Source organism: Coturnix japonica, chromosome 2 (assembly GCF_054131305.1).
Source record: "Coturnix japonica strain WE chromosome 2, WE-NBRP24, whole genome shotgun sequence".
In the NCBI taxonomy this organism is placed as follows: domain Eukaryota; kingdom Metazoa; phylum Chordata; class Aves; order Galliformes; family Phasianidae; genus Coturnix; species Coturnix japonica.
In genome coordinates, this window is record NC_140664.1 from 110,014,854 (window position 1) to 110,032,031 (window position 17,178).

At 44.1% G+C, this 17,178-nt stretch overlaps 1 protein-coding gene across 2 annotated transcripts in view; it reads right to left on the reverse strand.

Moving 5' to 3' along the window:
* Positions 1 to 5,049: 5,049 nt before the first annotated feature.
* SNX10 (sorting nexin 10) overlaps positions 5,050 to 17,178 on the reverse strand; it is a 42,670-nt gene continuing 30,541 nt past the window's right edge. The window contains exons 5-6 of one of the 2 annotated variants that reach the window (XR_014943631.1): positions 7,444 to 7,593; positions 5,050 to 5,544 (exon numbers count right to left, since the gene is read on the reverse strand). The gene's annotated coding sequence lies outside the window, so the exon portion shown is untranslated. Of the gene's footprint in view, positions 5,545 to 6,171; positions 6,294 to 7,443; positions 7,594 to 17,178 lie in introns of those variants that run through there. The other variant, XR_014943630.1, reaches the window with a different exon arrangement.

Here is a 17,178-nt window from a genome sequence, read left to right on the forward strand (position 1 = left end):
TGTTCTGCTCCATCAGCACAGCCCCAGCAAACATCCTCATTTTCAATAACTCTTCCCCTTTATCTCACTCTGCCTGATGCCTAATAAGCTGATTGCTATTTACTTTGGACCAACAGCTAATCTGTTAATGATTGATTTTAAATTTTTACAGTCATTTGTCTTTGGCAGGACTCGAGAGTGTGAGCAGCAGTCTTTCCTACCTGATGAATTGGCTTTTCTTTAAAAAAAAAAAAAAAAGAAAAGAAAAAAGATTTAAGTCAGAAGTCTTCACTGTTATGTTTTGCTGACAAACAGCTGATGTGCAGTGAGCAAAGCTTAGAAAAAAAGGGCAAATCTTCATACAAAATTCATCAGCCTTTGAAACCGTCAGCAAATAATATAAGTGGACATTTTGTTAATAGTTGTAGAGGGGTAAAGACCTACTTATGAAGTAAAGCATAATTGTACTATAAATTCACAGGGTTTAAAATTCTTAATTAACAAAATTGATGCTTGTAACCAGGACTAGGTGGGGGAATACGATCTAATACAGCTACTGTCTTCCGAAATGATCTAAACTGTATACCATATGATATATGTATTACCGTGATATATGCCTAAAAGTGAATTTCATTTCCCATTAAAGGACTGCCAAATAGACAGTAGTTATTTTAATTGGTACAACACAGTAGTGCTGTGCAATTTAATCGTTGATTCTAAAAATGGAAAAGTGAATAATAACAGCTTAGCCTGTATATTCTGAAAAGAATAGGAAAAATTCTATACCAGGAAGCTATGCATATTTATAAATGTTGTTTCTTCAATGAGCCACTTAGGGATAGGCCCTGCAAGGAAATAAATCATGTTTAGAATGCCTATAGTGTGCCTCACCCATAGATCTCAAAGCACTTTACAAAGCTAAGCAAGTTGTACAATTATTGTTTTGCACAGGGGAGAAGCCAAATATCAGAAAGGTGATTTCCCTGACATTTGGAAAGACTACCATCCTGAGCTTGCTTCAGGACATGAAATGGAACTTAAACTCAATCCAAGAAGCCAATGAAGACCTTTCAGGCTAAACTATCAGTAAGTTCTAACAATAAATACCTTTTAATCAGTGAACAACTATTCTCTGTGAATGTATATATATATAGGACCATCTTTAAAGATGCGTATGTGTATACGTTCACACATACATACCCAGGATCCAAGTACATAGCAAAGGATAATCTGAACAAGGAGATAAGAGTCCAAGTACCTAATGATGGATAATCTGTCAGAAACAAGAAGGCAACAAGCCTGGTCCGATTCTTCTCTGACAATAAGGAAAGGTTGTTCAATCTTCCTCAGTCCCACACCACAGTTGTGGTACAACAGGTAGCTTCAGAAAGGATCAGGTTAGCGAAATCTAAGAGCTACTTCCAAGTATCCAAAAACAGGCCAGAACGCATGGAAGTTATGAGCCACCATTTCTATATATTTATTTTGCATAATTTGGCCCAAACTGATGAGATGTAACTAAAACTAAATTAATGTGCATCCAAAACGTCTCAGCTCCAGAGTTCCAAATTCAGAATGATACACCAATTGTCTTGAACCTGCGGCTGGCTTAGAGGGCAAAGCAGTGTTTTCTAAAAGAAAATGAACATAAGCGTAATTAATGCAACATTTTGGTAATACCAGCACAAGGTAAAAAGCATCAGTATGAAGGTTCTGTGTTCCGGTGACTGGCTACATAATTACAAAGCACCAAAAAGGACACACTGAACTGCTTGAAGGATGGAAGTTGCTAATCTCATTAACATTTTAGATGCCACAAGACGTGGAAGCTCCATCTGCCGCCAGCAATATCATGTTGAGAATCAGGGTGACTGGGGAACAGGCCTCATGGGCCTCCACAATGGTCTATTGACTTTCTGGTGAAGCAGATACCATGTGACAGAGATTGCCTATCTCAGCAGACAGGATGGAAACAGGAGAAAGTGTTAAATATAACCAGGTAGACAGTGATGAATTGACATGCTGAAAAATCGAACGCTTCAGTAATCAGCCTAAGGATCTGATATCAACAACATTTTTCAGTTTTGTCCGAATTCATTCAAAGGTGTAGTTTAGCAAGCTCACTTCTTGTTGGTAAGACCTTTCATCTTTATGCAGGTTTTCTGATTGGATTCTGAGATGTCACCATTGGCCTCCATGTCATTGCTGTTCTTTACATAGAAAACAGACAAAACATTTGCATGAGAGTAAAATGGCCTGAACAAACACAGAAATGTCTTGACTTGCAGCATCTATTAAAAATTATTATCATTCCCTACTCCCAGTGAGAGGGTAGGATCAGATTCCATCCCAGCATTTACATACATGGTTGTTCAAGGCCTCCAAGGGTTTTCCAAAACACATCTGTGGGCCTGATCTGATATCAAGTAAATGTCACACCAAGAAAGAAGGAATCTATCTTCAGGCCTTGTTGCAAGTTGGAGGTGACATCTAATTGAGGCAAGCTCCACAGCTTCCTGAGGAGAGGCCCTCAGCAGGCTGCAGGTGGCCTGGGGGATCAGGTCGCCATAAATGTAGACCCACAGGTGGCTGCTCAGTTCAGGGGGAGGTGATGCTGGGGGCCCTCTCAGCAAGTCAGATGTGAATTCCACCCCCACAGCTCTGAGTTCTTCCCCACAGGAAAGCTGTTTACTGAAAACTTAGGACAATGAAATACTGCAGGTATATTTAGCACACTGAAGCTTTTGGAACTATAATTCTAATTACAGAAGTCTAATGAATGTTTTTATGGCTTCATTAAATCTTTGGGATATTTATATTATACAAAGAAATAATCTCCATCCATTAAGAGTGCATAAATCCTGAAGTAGAACTTTAAAAATTGCTATGGATATGCTTATTTCATTGCAAAACACATATAGAGAATTTAAAGAAATCCATTAATAGGATTGTATACCTTTCTTCTAAAATATATTTTCAACATAATATTTTACTACAGAGGTCTGACTGCTAGCAAAGAAATGCAGGAGAAGACGTTCTAAAGTAATTACTCAGATGGTCAAATGGACAAAAACTATTCAGCTAATGTTTGAAAGATATTTCATAAGGGAGAAGTTGAGTGTATTTTCCATCTGTATAAAGAAGCCAGGTTCCCTTCACCTCAAAATTAAACGCTAGGAGTGCAAATGTCAGAAATCTGGAAGTGTGAAAAAGAAGAAAAGAAGAATTTTTTAGGGTATATTTATCTCAAGCATGTGCACAGTCATTTAAGGTTCTTAGAACAGTTATAAATCGTATATGCAAAGCAGGACTGCAGCAGGATGTACAGTTCTTATATGAGCGATTCTGCTACCCAAACAAAGGGTCTGATGTCTTCAGCTGCCACTCCAGAAGGGCATGGCTCTCCCCAGGCAAACAGAACAGACCCCTCAAGTGGCCAAATACACCTCCAATGGCACTAGGCACCCTTGTGTGGATAACCAAACTTCCTACATATCTCGTACTGTATTATCCCAGAAGGTATCATGAGCTTTATTCGGTCCCTTGGAGCAAAACAGGACTCCTCTCTTCATCAGATTCTTGCTGAAGAGTGGGCTTAATCTAAAAAGAGCATTTCTGAGGTAGTGATGGATTTATTTTTCAAGAAAAAGAAAATGAAAAGAAGAAAGAGAAGGAAAAAGAGAAAGCAAGAGAGAGAAAAAGAAGAAAAAGAAGAGTTCTTGTTTCTTTATCTCTTCAAAATAGGCCTCTTGAGGATCTGTTTTAACTAATAATAATACTTGGGGATGCTTCCCTTCATCTTAGCAGTGGTGAGAAACTGCAGTGTGTTGCTTGTGGTGCTTGTGTGTGTTTTGGTTATATTTTTATATCTCTGTTTCATGATACATGTGCTTATGAGGAGAGCGAAGATGGTGCTTGGTTAAAAATGGGGCTAAGATTCGTGGGAGGAAAGTAAGAGCAGTAAAAGTCTTTAAAATTATCAAGATCAGTGAATTCACAGTATGTACACATGGAACATGCTGGGATGTTTTCTGTAGTAATAAGTAAGTACATTTTGTCTCACAGAATTGGGTAGAATAATTCCTACCAAACTGCAACAAAGACATCAGCCCAGTGTTTGGGATCCCCAAACACCAGCCTAACCATGATAAGTACGCTGAGATGGTCTGACTTAAGTGTTTCTTTGGAGGCATCCATAGAGATTTTGTGAAAGAGCTTTTCCAATGAATTTTTCCCATTTTGTAACACTTCCCAGTTCTTCTGTAATCTTCTGCATTCCAGTACTTCCTTAGAAAGTGTCCCCTTTACTTCTGCCCTCTGCAGACTGTGTTAAGTTCCAAACTGCGGCCCAAAACAAGTTGCCCATGTCCTCATTTCCTGCTGTGCCATTCTTTGTTCTCCAAGCAGCAGCTGAGGGAGTTGTGACTGCCTTAGCACCAAATACCATCTATAGGCTCACTTTCTGCAGCAGACAGAGACATTTGTGGAACAATTGCTTACAATTTTTATGTTTTGCACTCACTTATTGAAATGAATCATTAACATATTGAATTTTTTGCCATCGTTTCTGTTTCTTATTAGGGATGGTCAGAACTTCATGAAGGGGGTGCATCTAGGAATGGGGAAGCCAGAGCAGATCACTCTTGGAAATCAATTTGTGAAATCCTGGGAAAGGGAAACTCTTACCTCATGCATTAGGAAAGATGGCAATTGATTAGACATTACTGGTCCTTTTGAACATGATTAAAGTAGTGTTATGTGTGCTATAAATAAGGTGATATTGTCCAATAAAACGGCAAACTTCATAAATTTTGTCATTCCAGGAATGTAACCAGAAAAGGCAAAATGGTGTTTAAGTTCTTGAAAATCAGTGATGACCTCTGGATCCTTCTGGGTTTTCTTTGGATCTCGGTAGCATCTATTTTACCTCTGAAAATGAAATGAGTTGGTATTTTGCTTTCTATGAAGATAAAATTATGCAAAGATTTACATATTCCTAGTATTATTAATACATAATTTTTCTCTTGACTGTCAGAAGTCAAGGAAGTTAAACATTATAGAAAGTAGTTCTTTATAATGGAAATTTTTATAATGATCTTCAGTGGCCCCGAGAAGCAAACACATCACAACTTTAAACAGCCTTTCACCAAAGGTTATCAATGTACAATGTTATCAGTGTTATCAGTTATCAATGTACAATGTATTCATTTAAATCGTAATCACAGTCAAAGGTGTTCTTTCCAATTAAACATGTTCAGAATATTATGAGTGTCTTCTGCGACAGTTCTGAGGGCGTTGATGGGCTCCCAGTTTAAATACTGTACTTGAAATTTTGTTTTCTTTCTCACTTCTGGAACCTTTCAGTATCATCTTTTTTTATTAAAAAAATCAAGCTCTCCAACATATTTTCCACCTCAAAAGACACATGAAAAAATTCATCAGTCCCACACTTTGAGTGTATCAGCACAACAAGTGCTGTGCAGGTTGCAATCACTGTTATAGTGAGCTTTCCATAGGTTCTCCTCTTACAGGAAAAGCAAGGATAGAAGTGGAAATGGCCACAGCCTGAAAAAAGAAAAATGGAGTTGCTCAAATACCACTGATTTCCTTTGGCAATAGTTCTTAGGCATGGCATCTTCTAGTGACTTCAGATGCAGCTTCAGGTGTTTCTGCCACACACTTCAGTGGCCAGGCCCACAGAAACATTAAAAAGCTCCCTCTAAAGGTTGTGTTTCCAGATGGATAGCCGTTTAGCGAATGCATGTTGTAAGACCCTTCAAACAGATACCACTTGTTCATTTGTCCTGAAAACATCCTTTATTTATTCTCTGTAAACAGCTGGTCAGCCTGCTCACTCTAATCTTAGATGCATTTCTTGATGATTAGAATACTGTCCTATGCCAATTTCACCCCATTTAATTTTGTACTGTTTATATGGTACATTTTTATACTGTACCCCCTCTAATTTCATTCTGCTACAGACATCAGGAGAACTCTTGTGGAAAGTCATGAGAGAAAAACAGAGAAATCATTAAAAGTGCCATTCTTACCATTGTCTAATGTGACTCCTGTGCAAAGAAATTGTCCCCAAACTTCTGCAGAAACAGCATAAATATTAATTTCTTACCAGTTTCTGGAGGCATTGCAGTCTTCTCTTCACAGACTTCATGACTGCTGAACTAGGACTACATGGTTTTATCCTAAACCTGGTAAATAATTGCTGTTGGGGTATTACAAAAGTCTGCTTTCTGGTCCCAGCTGTGTATTGGTCATTGGTCAAATCATTTCAACTCTTTTTGTCCCAGCTTCCCCATCTGTAAAAGAGGAGGGCTGCAACTTTTGGAGAGGCACTCTTGGAAAAGCAAGCTGCAGAGTAAATAGGCATTATTATGGTTTGGGTCTGCATTTGTTTTCATCCTTCTCTTCATCCCTGCCCACCTCTCCTTCCCCATCCCTTCCCATCCTGCCCAATCTGTATCTGGAATGACTCTTCTTCAGTTTGACTCTTGGTGCCCAAGGTGACAGTGACAACACTTTGCTGTGACATCTTGCTGTGTGTGAACTTTGTATGGAGAAAGGTAAAAGTGTATATGTTCACTATTTTTACATCAATCTATATATGTGTGTGCCTACACAGACACAATTCACCCAGTCTACAGAACAGCACCACTGAATACAGTCTTCCATGAAGGATGAGATGACTGCCCGTGTTCCCATAGCACCCAAAAAAGGCAAATACAACTGAAGTGGGACAGTTTGGGTTCTTCCATTAAGAACCACAACAATTCTGGTCTCAGTGGATCTGCATAAGACACTGTCATTATCCCTGGATCATTGACACGCTAGACCAAAACAGCTCCAGTCTATCGTGTCAATGTGCATTTAGGGAGTCCTTAATGCATGGATCATTGGCATATGATGCTGTAAAATCTCTGTAGGAGATGTTATGGTGTAGCGAGTCAACGCACACTTAGGGACTCCTCCATTTGTGAATCATTCACAGTGCATCGTGCCAATTTATACTCAGGGAGCCTTTAATCTGCAGGTTGGTTCATTAAGAGTGGCCCCGTAGACTAAAAATACTTGTAGACTAACTGTCGCACTGTGGACATAAAGTTCACTTTCTTCATTTCCAATGGCACAAATTCCAATGGCACAACGATGTATCACGCCACGAAAAACCACAGCTTGCTGGAGTTGTAGGGAATCTTTCAAAATCTCATTGCAAGAACAAAGACCAAAAAAAAGCTGCGGTGGAAACCTGTGCATTTTTGACCCGCCTGCAAAAAAATGCCTGAGCCAGTCTTTTTAACATGCTGCTTACAAAAGAAATTAATCCCATGGGCCTTCTGTGCTAAAGGATCATTGATCATTTTCATAAGAGCACAGAAAGTATCCTTTTCCGCAAATAATGAATGAGTTGGGGATCCAAAAATAAGAAAATCGTGGCAGCTAAATATTTACCTGGGTGATGATGATTTTTTTAGTGGCCTTCAGTTTCACTGTGCACATTTGAGAACCTGCAAACATCTAGGTACCTAATGACATCTGCACATCAAGGCAAAAAGCCGTCATCTGCTCCTATGGTGTTGCAACCCCGAGCAGGTCCAGCTCCTGAAAAAAGAAAAAGACAGCCCTCCTTTTAGATACCCATCCTCCCGTCTTCAGCCTGGTATAAATCACTGTCATTCCATTGACTTCAGTGGGTTTAAGCCAACGAACACCAGCTGACAGCCTAGTCCCATACTTAGCAAAAACTAGTTTCCAAGGCTAATGGGGTTGAATCAGACCTTTTGCTTACCAGGCAGCTTTGCCACAGGGAATTTTTCTCCTTTCCAAAATCGACTTAAAAATTACCGAAGGCCAGTCTGACCTGCCTTGTTATTTATGACCCTGTGGTTTCTTCTGTGAGAATGAGGTACGTCTGTGATGCCCTTTGCCAACACCCTCTCACCACCAGTGAGCTTGAGACACACTCTGCTTGGCTGCTGCATCCCTCCCAGCTGTGCAGTGCTAAGGAAAAGGAGCATGGCACATGCACAAGACGTGAACCTGTCACCTCCACCCTACATAGAAAATCTACCTAAATCTGAAAATCTTTTGACCATAACAAACCGCCCAGGCTCCCAGCCTGGGACTAGTGCAGTGTTCTGGGGGGCTCTCCATGCAAACTCAGAACAGATGAGGCATGCTACGGGTGGGATGCTCGTTGCTCAGATGCATGGTGCAGCCACAGCTGCGTGCTCCCCAGCTCGGAAACAAAAGCACTTGACGGGGGCAAGAGTGCAAGCACAGCAGGGGCCCAGGAGCCAGTGAAGCAGTAATCCAGGGAGTCGGTAGATCAGCTGCAGGAACGGGGGGAGCCGAGGGGAGAGCTGGCAGGTCTATTTGAATATCAGGCTCTGCCACACTCAGGGCTCCGCTGACAACTTCATTACCTCCACGTATAAAAATGACTGCGGGGTAATGCAAATGGCTTTCACGGCGTGCGCTCGCCCGCATCCTGCATGCTGGCTGCAGGCCGGGAAAGCCAGCAACGGGGCCTGAGGCATATGAGCCTTTGTCCCATTTCATAGGATATCTTTTCCAGGAACAGCCCTCCCTCCGCTCCATGCATGATGGAGTCCAGTGACCTGGCTCCCCAGGCTCTGAGGGGAGGGGGACTGTCTCCAGCTTGACCTCCTCTGTCAATCACAGGAGAAAGAAAGAGGGAGCGGAGGGAGGGAGGGATGCCCATCTATCTATACGAAATTTCTAATGAATGTTAAGCAAATTTCCTACAGCCTGACATGGTGATCTAATTAATATTATAGAAATGTCGACGGAATATCATTCCACAGATAGGATTTATCACCTTGAACTGCTGCATAAGTGATGGTGAAGGAATGGGCACCCCCGTCCCCCCTGATGCTGATTAAATTAGACATAAGCATCAATATGTTACTTATTGGAGACTAGGATTTCATGCTATTACTCTTCAGTTAATCAGAGAGCTGTATCTTTTTTTAAAAGATATCAGACTCCCAGTTCTGCCTGTCTGATAAAACGGATGAAAGGTTTGACTACACAACACTCACTGTGTGGGGGAAAAATCAGAAAGGAAATCTGACTGAGGCTGAGCTGAAAGAAAGGTCCTGCGATGACCTTGGGATAACTCCTCCCAAAGGCACCAGACCCAAAATGCAGGTGATGTTGGCTCAGACTCAAAGAGCAGCCACACGGTGTAGCTGCTTTTTGCTGAGCACAGTGGTGGAGCAGACCTCCATCCTTCTGATCAGGTGCCAGCGACAGGCACGCTGCTGAAAGATGTGGCCAGATCCCATTCCCAGCCCACTGCCATACCCTTGTGCCCCAACAGCCCCAACCCGCTGGGCTACAGCATTTGCTGATCACCAAACCCTCACGCATAGAACAGGCCGTGAGCTTTCCTTTCAAGGAGGTTCATCCTGATTATTCACTATTAGTGGACACGCATATAAGCAGCAAATTCCTCTTCCCACAGCAGCACATAGAACATCAGGTTGATTTTTTTCCTCGCCTCCTCTTTGTTTAGCCCTTGTCATCCTTCCTCAGAGGATGTACGCAGGCAGCAGTTCCTCTCCCAGGTCTTTGTTTGGCATTGGGTGATGCGGGCACCGCAGCTCCGGAGCAGCACCATGAGACGTGTGGATGTCCTCCAAATGCTCAATGCCCAGCAGGAAGGATCATGCCAAAAATAGAGCAAGAAGGGCTAGCTGCCTTTGTATTATGCAGCGACACGGCAACCAAAGAAGTTAGAGCTGTTCAAGAATGTGTAGCTATGTAAAATGGGATGAGGCTGAGCATAGGAAAATTGTGACAGAATATCAGGAAACATTTCCTCACCGTGAGGCCTTCAGTTGTGTAATGGTCACCCCAGGGAGGCAATAGAAGTCTGGGCGCTTGAATAATTTAAAATTAGACTGGGGAAAGCACAGGGGAATATCCTGTTGGGAGCAATCCTGCATTGATAGTTGAATAGGCAGAGCCATCTAATTGGTCCTTTCAGGCAGGAGGGGGCTGCGATGACTGATCTGTCCCCTAGGCATTAGGTTGCAGAATGACCATTTTGCATCACTAAATGCCTGTTCCCGATTTTCTGGTTGGGCAGTTTAATGCATTTCTAAGCTTGACTAGCGGAGATGAATATTGTTGCATCTTACATGGGGCATAAAAACGCTAAGCTTGAAAGAAGCTCTTACGGCAGATAAGAGGATTTGTGATTCTGATCTGAAGCACTGTGATTAAAATCTAACGGCGTGATGCAAAGTGTAATGAAGGGCTGTCAGCATCCTTTCTCTCGTGGCTCCATTTCACAATCCACTTAATTTTGCACTGCTACGGGCAGCAGAGAGGCTCCCACCCTGCATACTGACACCCCTGCATCCCACCTCCTGCCTTGGCCAGCACAGAGTAGTGGCAGGGCTGTGCAGTCAGATGGAGCTCTACAAACAAAATGTGCTCTGCGACACCCCCTGAGACTTCTGCACTCATCTCCTGGAGGTGATCCACCTCTGTGCCTTGGGCTGAGCCTCAAGGGCCAGTTTTGGCTCAGGACAGATCTCTGTGATGGGACAAGGAGCCCCAGTCACTCATTCACATCCGATATCTCATTTCCAGCAGTAAACATGAGCTGGAGGTAATGCTTGTCTTTGGGTATAGAGAATTAGCCCATGAAGTGCTTGTGCTAATGATAAGCTTCAAAATGATATTGAAATACATTTTAAATATACATTTAGCAATCAGATCTTCCTTCGGAGCGGTAGCTATGAAAAATACCTTTAGGGATTGAGAAGTGCTCTTCAATGTCCCACAGTGGCAGTTCTCCATCTCAAACAGGTGTTTTATCTGCCTCACACATCTTCCTCTCACCCCAAGAGGCACCAATTCGCAGATTAATTTTGCTTTGTTTTTTTATTAACGAGGACCAATTTTGCCATAATCTGCAGAAAGCAGAAACGATTCAAGGAGCAGGGAGGATGAGGAGGCCACGGTTTGGTTCCTGCAGCACCCAGACCCGAAGGGGAGAAGCTCTGTGCTACACATGTGTGGTACAGAGATGTGTTTTGGGAAGGCTGTGAGCCTGCTAACGTCCCCAGGTGACAAAACACAGAGAGCAGAGTGGTAGCTTTCCTCCTCAGCAACTGCTCTAACCTACACTAATGAGCACTGTTAGGGATTTTCTTCACTTAGCATTTCTCATTATTAATAAATTTTGCTCTGACAACTATAAAGTGAACACTTTGGATTTATGCACCTAACCTAATTACATATGCTGCATGTACGCATTTCATTATTTACTTGACAGATTCATTCCTTGATACCATAAATAATTAAAGAAGGATCAAATATTAACAATCGGATACATGCTAATTCTCCTAAAATCTGGGGAAACAAACACATTTTATTTTCCTTTCAATAAAAACAGAATGAACTGCTTTCATTAGAAGATGTAAAAACAGGCAAAGTTCTTGACTGTCATCTTTATTTTGCAGGGAGTGAAAATTAAAATGTCCGGCTGCTCTCCGGTCCCTTTACAGGAAAGCACACAGCAAATTTAATAAGCATAAAAGGTGAGTAATTCCTTTATGACAGCTTCTAAATGAAACGTTTTGCTTTAGCATTCGTCAGGCAGCCTCCGAGGGAGGTGACTTCACACGCAAAGTCTGATCTTGTCCCCACGACAGCCAGCAGCAAATTGGTGCCGACTTCACGCAGAACGGCATCCTTCCCGCTATTCCCCATACACAACCAGTTTGGTTTGTCAGCCTAAAACCCCAATTCACCCTAAACTTCCAGGCAGCACCAGCTGGGCCTGGCCCCGCATAGCATCCCCAGGCCCAACCCAGTGCCAGTGGGAGGTGCTGGCCAACTCCTGCCCCTTGCACACCACAGGGCCGGGCCCCTTCTCGGAATCGCTCCAGCCCTGAGTTATAATTAAATCTTCGTGTGAATTATTTGTGGCACAAAGCTGCTCCCAACCACAAGCCCGTCTCGTTTGCTGTGCGACTGCAATTGATGCTTAAATAGTTTCACACGTATTACTCAATATCTCCATTTGATCCAAAGTATTCTCCAATTTGAGATTTACTTTCGGCAGTGGCGTCCTACAACTTTATCATTTAAAAGCTGTTAAAAACTCCCAGATTGCCACATTATTCACCATGCAAAGATTAATGCTGGCCTGACAGGTTGTGCCAAATCTTTGGGGGGGCTGTGGTGCTTTTTTTTCCTAAGTAAGTGCACACAGCATATCTGCATGAGTCGTCCCTCGGCTGCTTCATATTGATCGTTTGCATCTCCTTTCTTATTTCTGTTGCTAAAGAGAGAATATTAGGGTGTGATTGTCAGGGTTAGTGCCGCCCTGACCTACACATGTACTATTAATAATTTATGAGTTGATTTGAGATAGATCTCTGTGAAATGAGCTGGCAATAAGCAGGGCTGTCTGAGATGACAAAGATTCAGAATGGGCCAACTCACGTACATCAGCATCTCGGCTTCAATCTGAAAACAGAACAGAACAAAAGCTGGCTGTGGGCGGGCATGGTGAGGTTCTGCCATCCTGGTCACTGTAATCCAAGATGGAAACAGGGCTATACAGGTGCTTTTTCCTTATGTGACGTGGTACAGGAACAAATGTAGAAAGAAAACATAGAGCTGACCTGATCATCAAGAAGACCGCTGTTTCAATGGCAAGCAGCTGGCTGCTAGGCACAGGGAAATCAGTCAGTTCCTTGTTCCATACCTGAAATAAAGACGTTCGCTCATGGACTTAGATCCCACAGCACAAGCTGCAGCAGCAGAGAGAGGTGTATCAGCAGCACATGGGTGGCACGTGGACAACGTGACCAGATGACAGCAGGAGTGCTGCCTGTGTCTGTCTGCCAAGAGTTCTGCAGGAACCTTCTGGTTAATGTCCCCCTGTGCTGCAGCAGCAGGTGGCAGCTGACAGCCAAGGGAGGAGCAGGGCTCCAGGAGCAGCAGGGAGAAGTGCCAGCCGTGCCCAAGCTGCTGCTTTGGTGCTCCCACAGCATGGAGCATCCCACAGAAGCCAGAGGGTGATGACCCTGCAGAAGGCATCCTGCAGTGAGCATCACTTAGGAGGAGGGAAAGCCTTTGGCTTTCCGTAAGCTGCCACATGTGCACAGTATTAACACATCCCTCTGCGAGGTGCCTCTCAGTATCATTTCCCAGGGAAAAGCCACTGGCTGCACAAGTCATTTTTCTCCAACTTCAGCAGCCAGGCCTGCATGTTCTTGAGTTTCATGTAGGGAAATCCCAAGCGCTCAGTTCCCAGACCAACAAGAGGCTTTGTGGGCTCACAAGCCCTGAGTTGGCACAAGAACCCAGCAGGATGCCACATGTCAGTGTGCACCCTGCCAACAATCCCACCCATCAGAGCATCTGCCATCTTCGGGAGGAAACGTGAGCCTCGCTCCTTACAATGGCTCCAACATCATCCAGGAACAAGGAGGGACAAACTGAAGCAAGGCATTTCCTAGCGTGTCTCTTCTGTGGGAAAGAGGAAAGATAACATTGTGCTCAGGGCTTTTGCAACAGGATTTCTCCTATTTACAGGCAGTGGTCTGCACTGATAAAGGCCACGTAGGAAGCGCTGCGATTAGGAAGCAGCAGGGTGGGAGGAAAGTGCTGTAAAACTCCAGGCACAGAGCAAGGCCCTGTCAACACCAGCCTTGCTTTCTCTTGTTTGGTTCCAACCATAGCACCAAGATTAACAAGAGCACAGCACTGCTGCAAGGGTCCCTCCGAGCAAATTCTGCCTGTGCCACTTATTTAACCGGCACAAACAAGGTAACCTAATTACCCATCTCTCCTCACCTCTGGTTTTTAATTAGCAAGAGGTGTGGGTAACCTCCATTTCTTTTCCAAAATAGGCATAAATCTCTGCTCCGAATGCCACAGACCGAAGGATAATTAAGCCCAAATTTTCAGACTCAACAGATGCCTGGGGGAGTTTGGTTTCCCAGTGCTGGAGTTCAGAGGGAAGCAAATCCCTTTCAGGTGATTCAAGTCACACATCAAAAAGTGGGGCCCCCTCTACTCCCTCTCACAAAGTCCTCGTGCCGATAGTAGGGCTTTTTGGAGGCACTTGGCGCTGAACTGGGGAAAGTCCCAACTCTTTCCTGGCCTGCAGCAGGCCCCAGATGTCCTTGTGCCTTGCTGTGCCTCCGTTTCCCCCCTGTAAAAGAGCAGATCCTGTTTACTGCATGTGAGGCTGAATTAATCCCTCATTGCAGAGGGTTTTGAAGCTCTGAGCAGGAAGGCTTTATCATAAACACAGAAGAATTATGGACTTCCTATATCCAGCCGGTGATGTGCAGGCACTGATGCCAAGGGGTTACTTTGACTTCCAGCCATCCAGAGCCAAACTTGCTTCCAGAGTTCCTGTTATGTGCGATGAAGTTTGCATCCTTTTGATGGACCCTCCCAGCATCTTCAGTCATTAAAACAGCAAGGGCTGTGGGTCTGATGTGGAGAATAACAGAGAAGATTCACATAAGCAGCACAGATAACGCACTTTTTGGCCATATGATAGGAAACCATACTTCTGCCATGTAAAAATTACTCTTCCATTGAGGTACTTCCTTGGGACCCAATGCCACTGTCCCAAGGGGCACATGCATGGCCGCTTCCAGCTGCAGGAGCAGCTTTCCCATGGGAGACATGTAGGGGAGTCATGAGCTCCTTCAGAGCATGCCTTGAAGCAATGACACGCCTTTAAAAGTAGCCTCCCTTGGTGAAAATCAGTCTGTGAAGATAGAATAGCTCCTTGCACTTTGGTACTTGGATCTCACCACTGAACAAACAGTCTTCAAATCAACACAGGAAGCAAATACAGATACGAGTTGGAATGTAGGAACAATGTATTTTATGGGAGAAATCCTGTCCCATGCTAAGACCTCAAAATTCCCAGCAATTGAATTGAAGCCCAGTTTCACAGCAAGTGAGTATTGCTCGCATAGGAAATAAAACAGATTCAGCATCCTGACGCTTGACTAGAGTAAAGACTAATTGTGCAAGCACCCAAAATCAAAGGTAACACAAGTAATGACCACTCGGGCATATTTTAAATATACCCATGGAAAGAATCAGAGGCAGTGCAAATACTTGTCAGCACAATAGCCTAGTACACTATGAGATGCTTCATTTTGAGTGTGTTTGTTTGTTTTTAAAGTAACGGTAAGGTCAGGCACGTGTGGCACCTTTAAATGAACAAGGGAATTAGTTGAGCTTGGCTGACATTTTATCAAGAGGTGAATTCTTCCCTGCTTACAGGGAAGCATGAGCTCCTTGAGCAGGGTGAGGCGGTCAGACAAAGGATGCTCTATGAAGGAGGGCAGTGAAGCTGTGCTCTGTGGGTCTGGGTTTGGTTTGCACTAAACCCACTGGCTTAAAGCTGTGATCCAGAGTGTTACCTGCTGATAGGGACAGAATGGGCACCCACAATACATGTTCAAAGGTGATGAGATACCCACATTGAGGGCAGCAACAACAGGAGGAGACCACCCGGCTGGGATGGGGCTGTCCAGAGGACACAGCCACATAGGCCTATTTGCTGTGCTTTAATTTGAACCTTCATTTGCCACTACAGCCCCTGAGCATCTCTGTCTGCCATCCAACCTGCACTCCTCTCTTTGCTCTGCTCCCCACATCTCCCTCTATTCTTTTGGGTTATTTTTTCCCCTTTTGTTATTTATTTTTTCCTCTCCCCATTACCCCGTCCATGCGGAGCAGGAGCTGCTGATTACAAAGAGGCAGCCTGACTCCAGCAATAGGTCTTCTTCACTAATCCTCACTGTCACGGAAATTCCAGCTGCTACCAGAGTAAGAGGCTCAATCCATATTTGCCAGCTCTAATATGAAATCTGTCAGGGTCCCAAATTAATGAGTTCCAAATTCCTTACATCACCATAACAGGTTAAGACTGGTCAATTAATTACGTAAATCCTGCCCGATTCTCTCAGGCACCACAGCTTACATCATGGGGAGAGCGGGAAGGCCCTGCCAGGGAGCCCAAGCAAGCAAGATAAAGCAAAATAAACCAAAAACAAAAGGATTTAATATTTTGCTTTGCTTTGCTTTGCAGCCGCGCAGTCACCGCCAGGGCGCCGCCCGCCCCGCGCCTCTCGCTGCACCGCAGCGCCTCCTGGCGGCACGGAGGGGCGCCCCCTCTGCAGGGCGGGGGTCGCGGAGCCACCGCCCCCTTCTTCGTGCCCACCCGGAGCCCCCTCCCCATCTCTCCCCCTCCCCATCTCTCCCCCTCCGTTGCCACGGGTTGCGGTTGCCACGGGTAATCCAGCAGTCGGGGGCGCGGTGGGGCGGAGCGGGCAGGTAAAGCGTTATTGCAGAACTGCAGCACAACGCTTCTGCACCGCAATGATTGCTACATCCTCCCCACCCCGACCCTTTCTCTTGTGCTGTGACTTCCATGTGGGTATTTCCCGAACAGAATCAGCTTGTATTTTGGGGTTGGGGCAAAATACAGCCTTGCAAAAGCCGCAGAGAGAAACACACAGCTCTGTGCCATCATCCATCGCCAAACCACATCCTACGCTTTGAGTGACAGTCGCCGGTACTGCACAGCCACAGCATTTCAATAGGATTCCAGGAAACATTGCAACGTATTTAGAATAACCTCATGGGATGTTGCAGACAGTGTGTGTGTGTGTGTGTGGGGGGGGGGGGGGGGGGGGGGGGGTACAGAAGCACCCTGCTCTTGTCATGAAGATTTGCTGTCCAAAAGATGTCTTTTTCTCTCATCTTTCTTGTTAAACGTCTTCCAATGGCACAGTAACAGGTTGCTCACAATGTCCTGGAAGTGCACACTGTGTCATTCGACAGCCTGTATGGCTGAAGCTATTTCCTCTTCACTTCTATAAAAAAGATAGGGGGAGAAAGGGACAGAAAAGAAAAGAAAAGAAAAGAAAAGAAAAGAAAAGAAAAGAAAAGAAAAGAAAAGAAAAGAAAAGAAAAGAAAAGAAAAGAAAAGAAAATTGTGAACGTACACATCACGAAAGTAGTTGTAATTATACAGGGCAAAGCAAATAGGGCGCTGATAGAAAACAAAAGAGGAAACCTCAGTGGTAGGTTTAAACACAGGATAAAAGGAGTATCAGGGTTTAATTAATTGAAAACTTTTAAGAAACTGACATATAA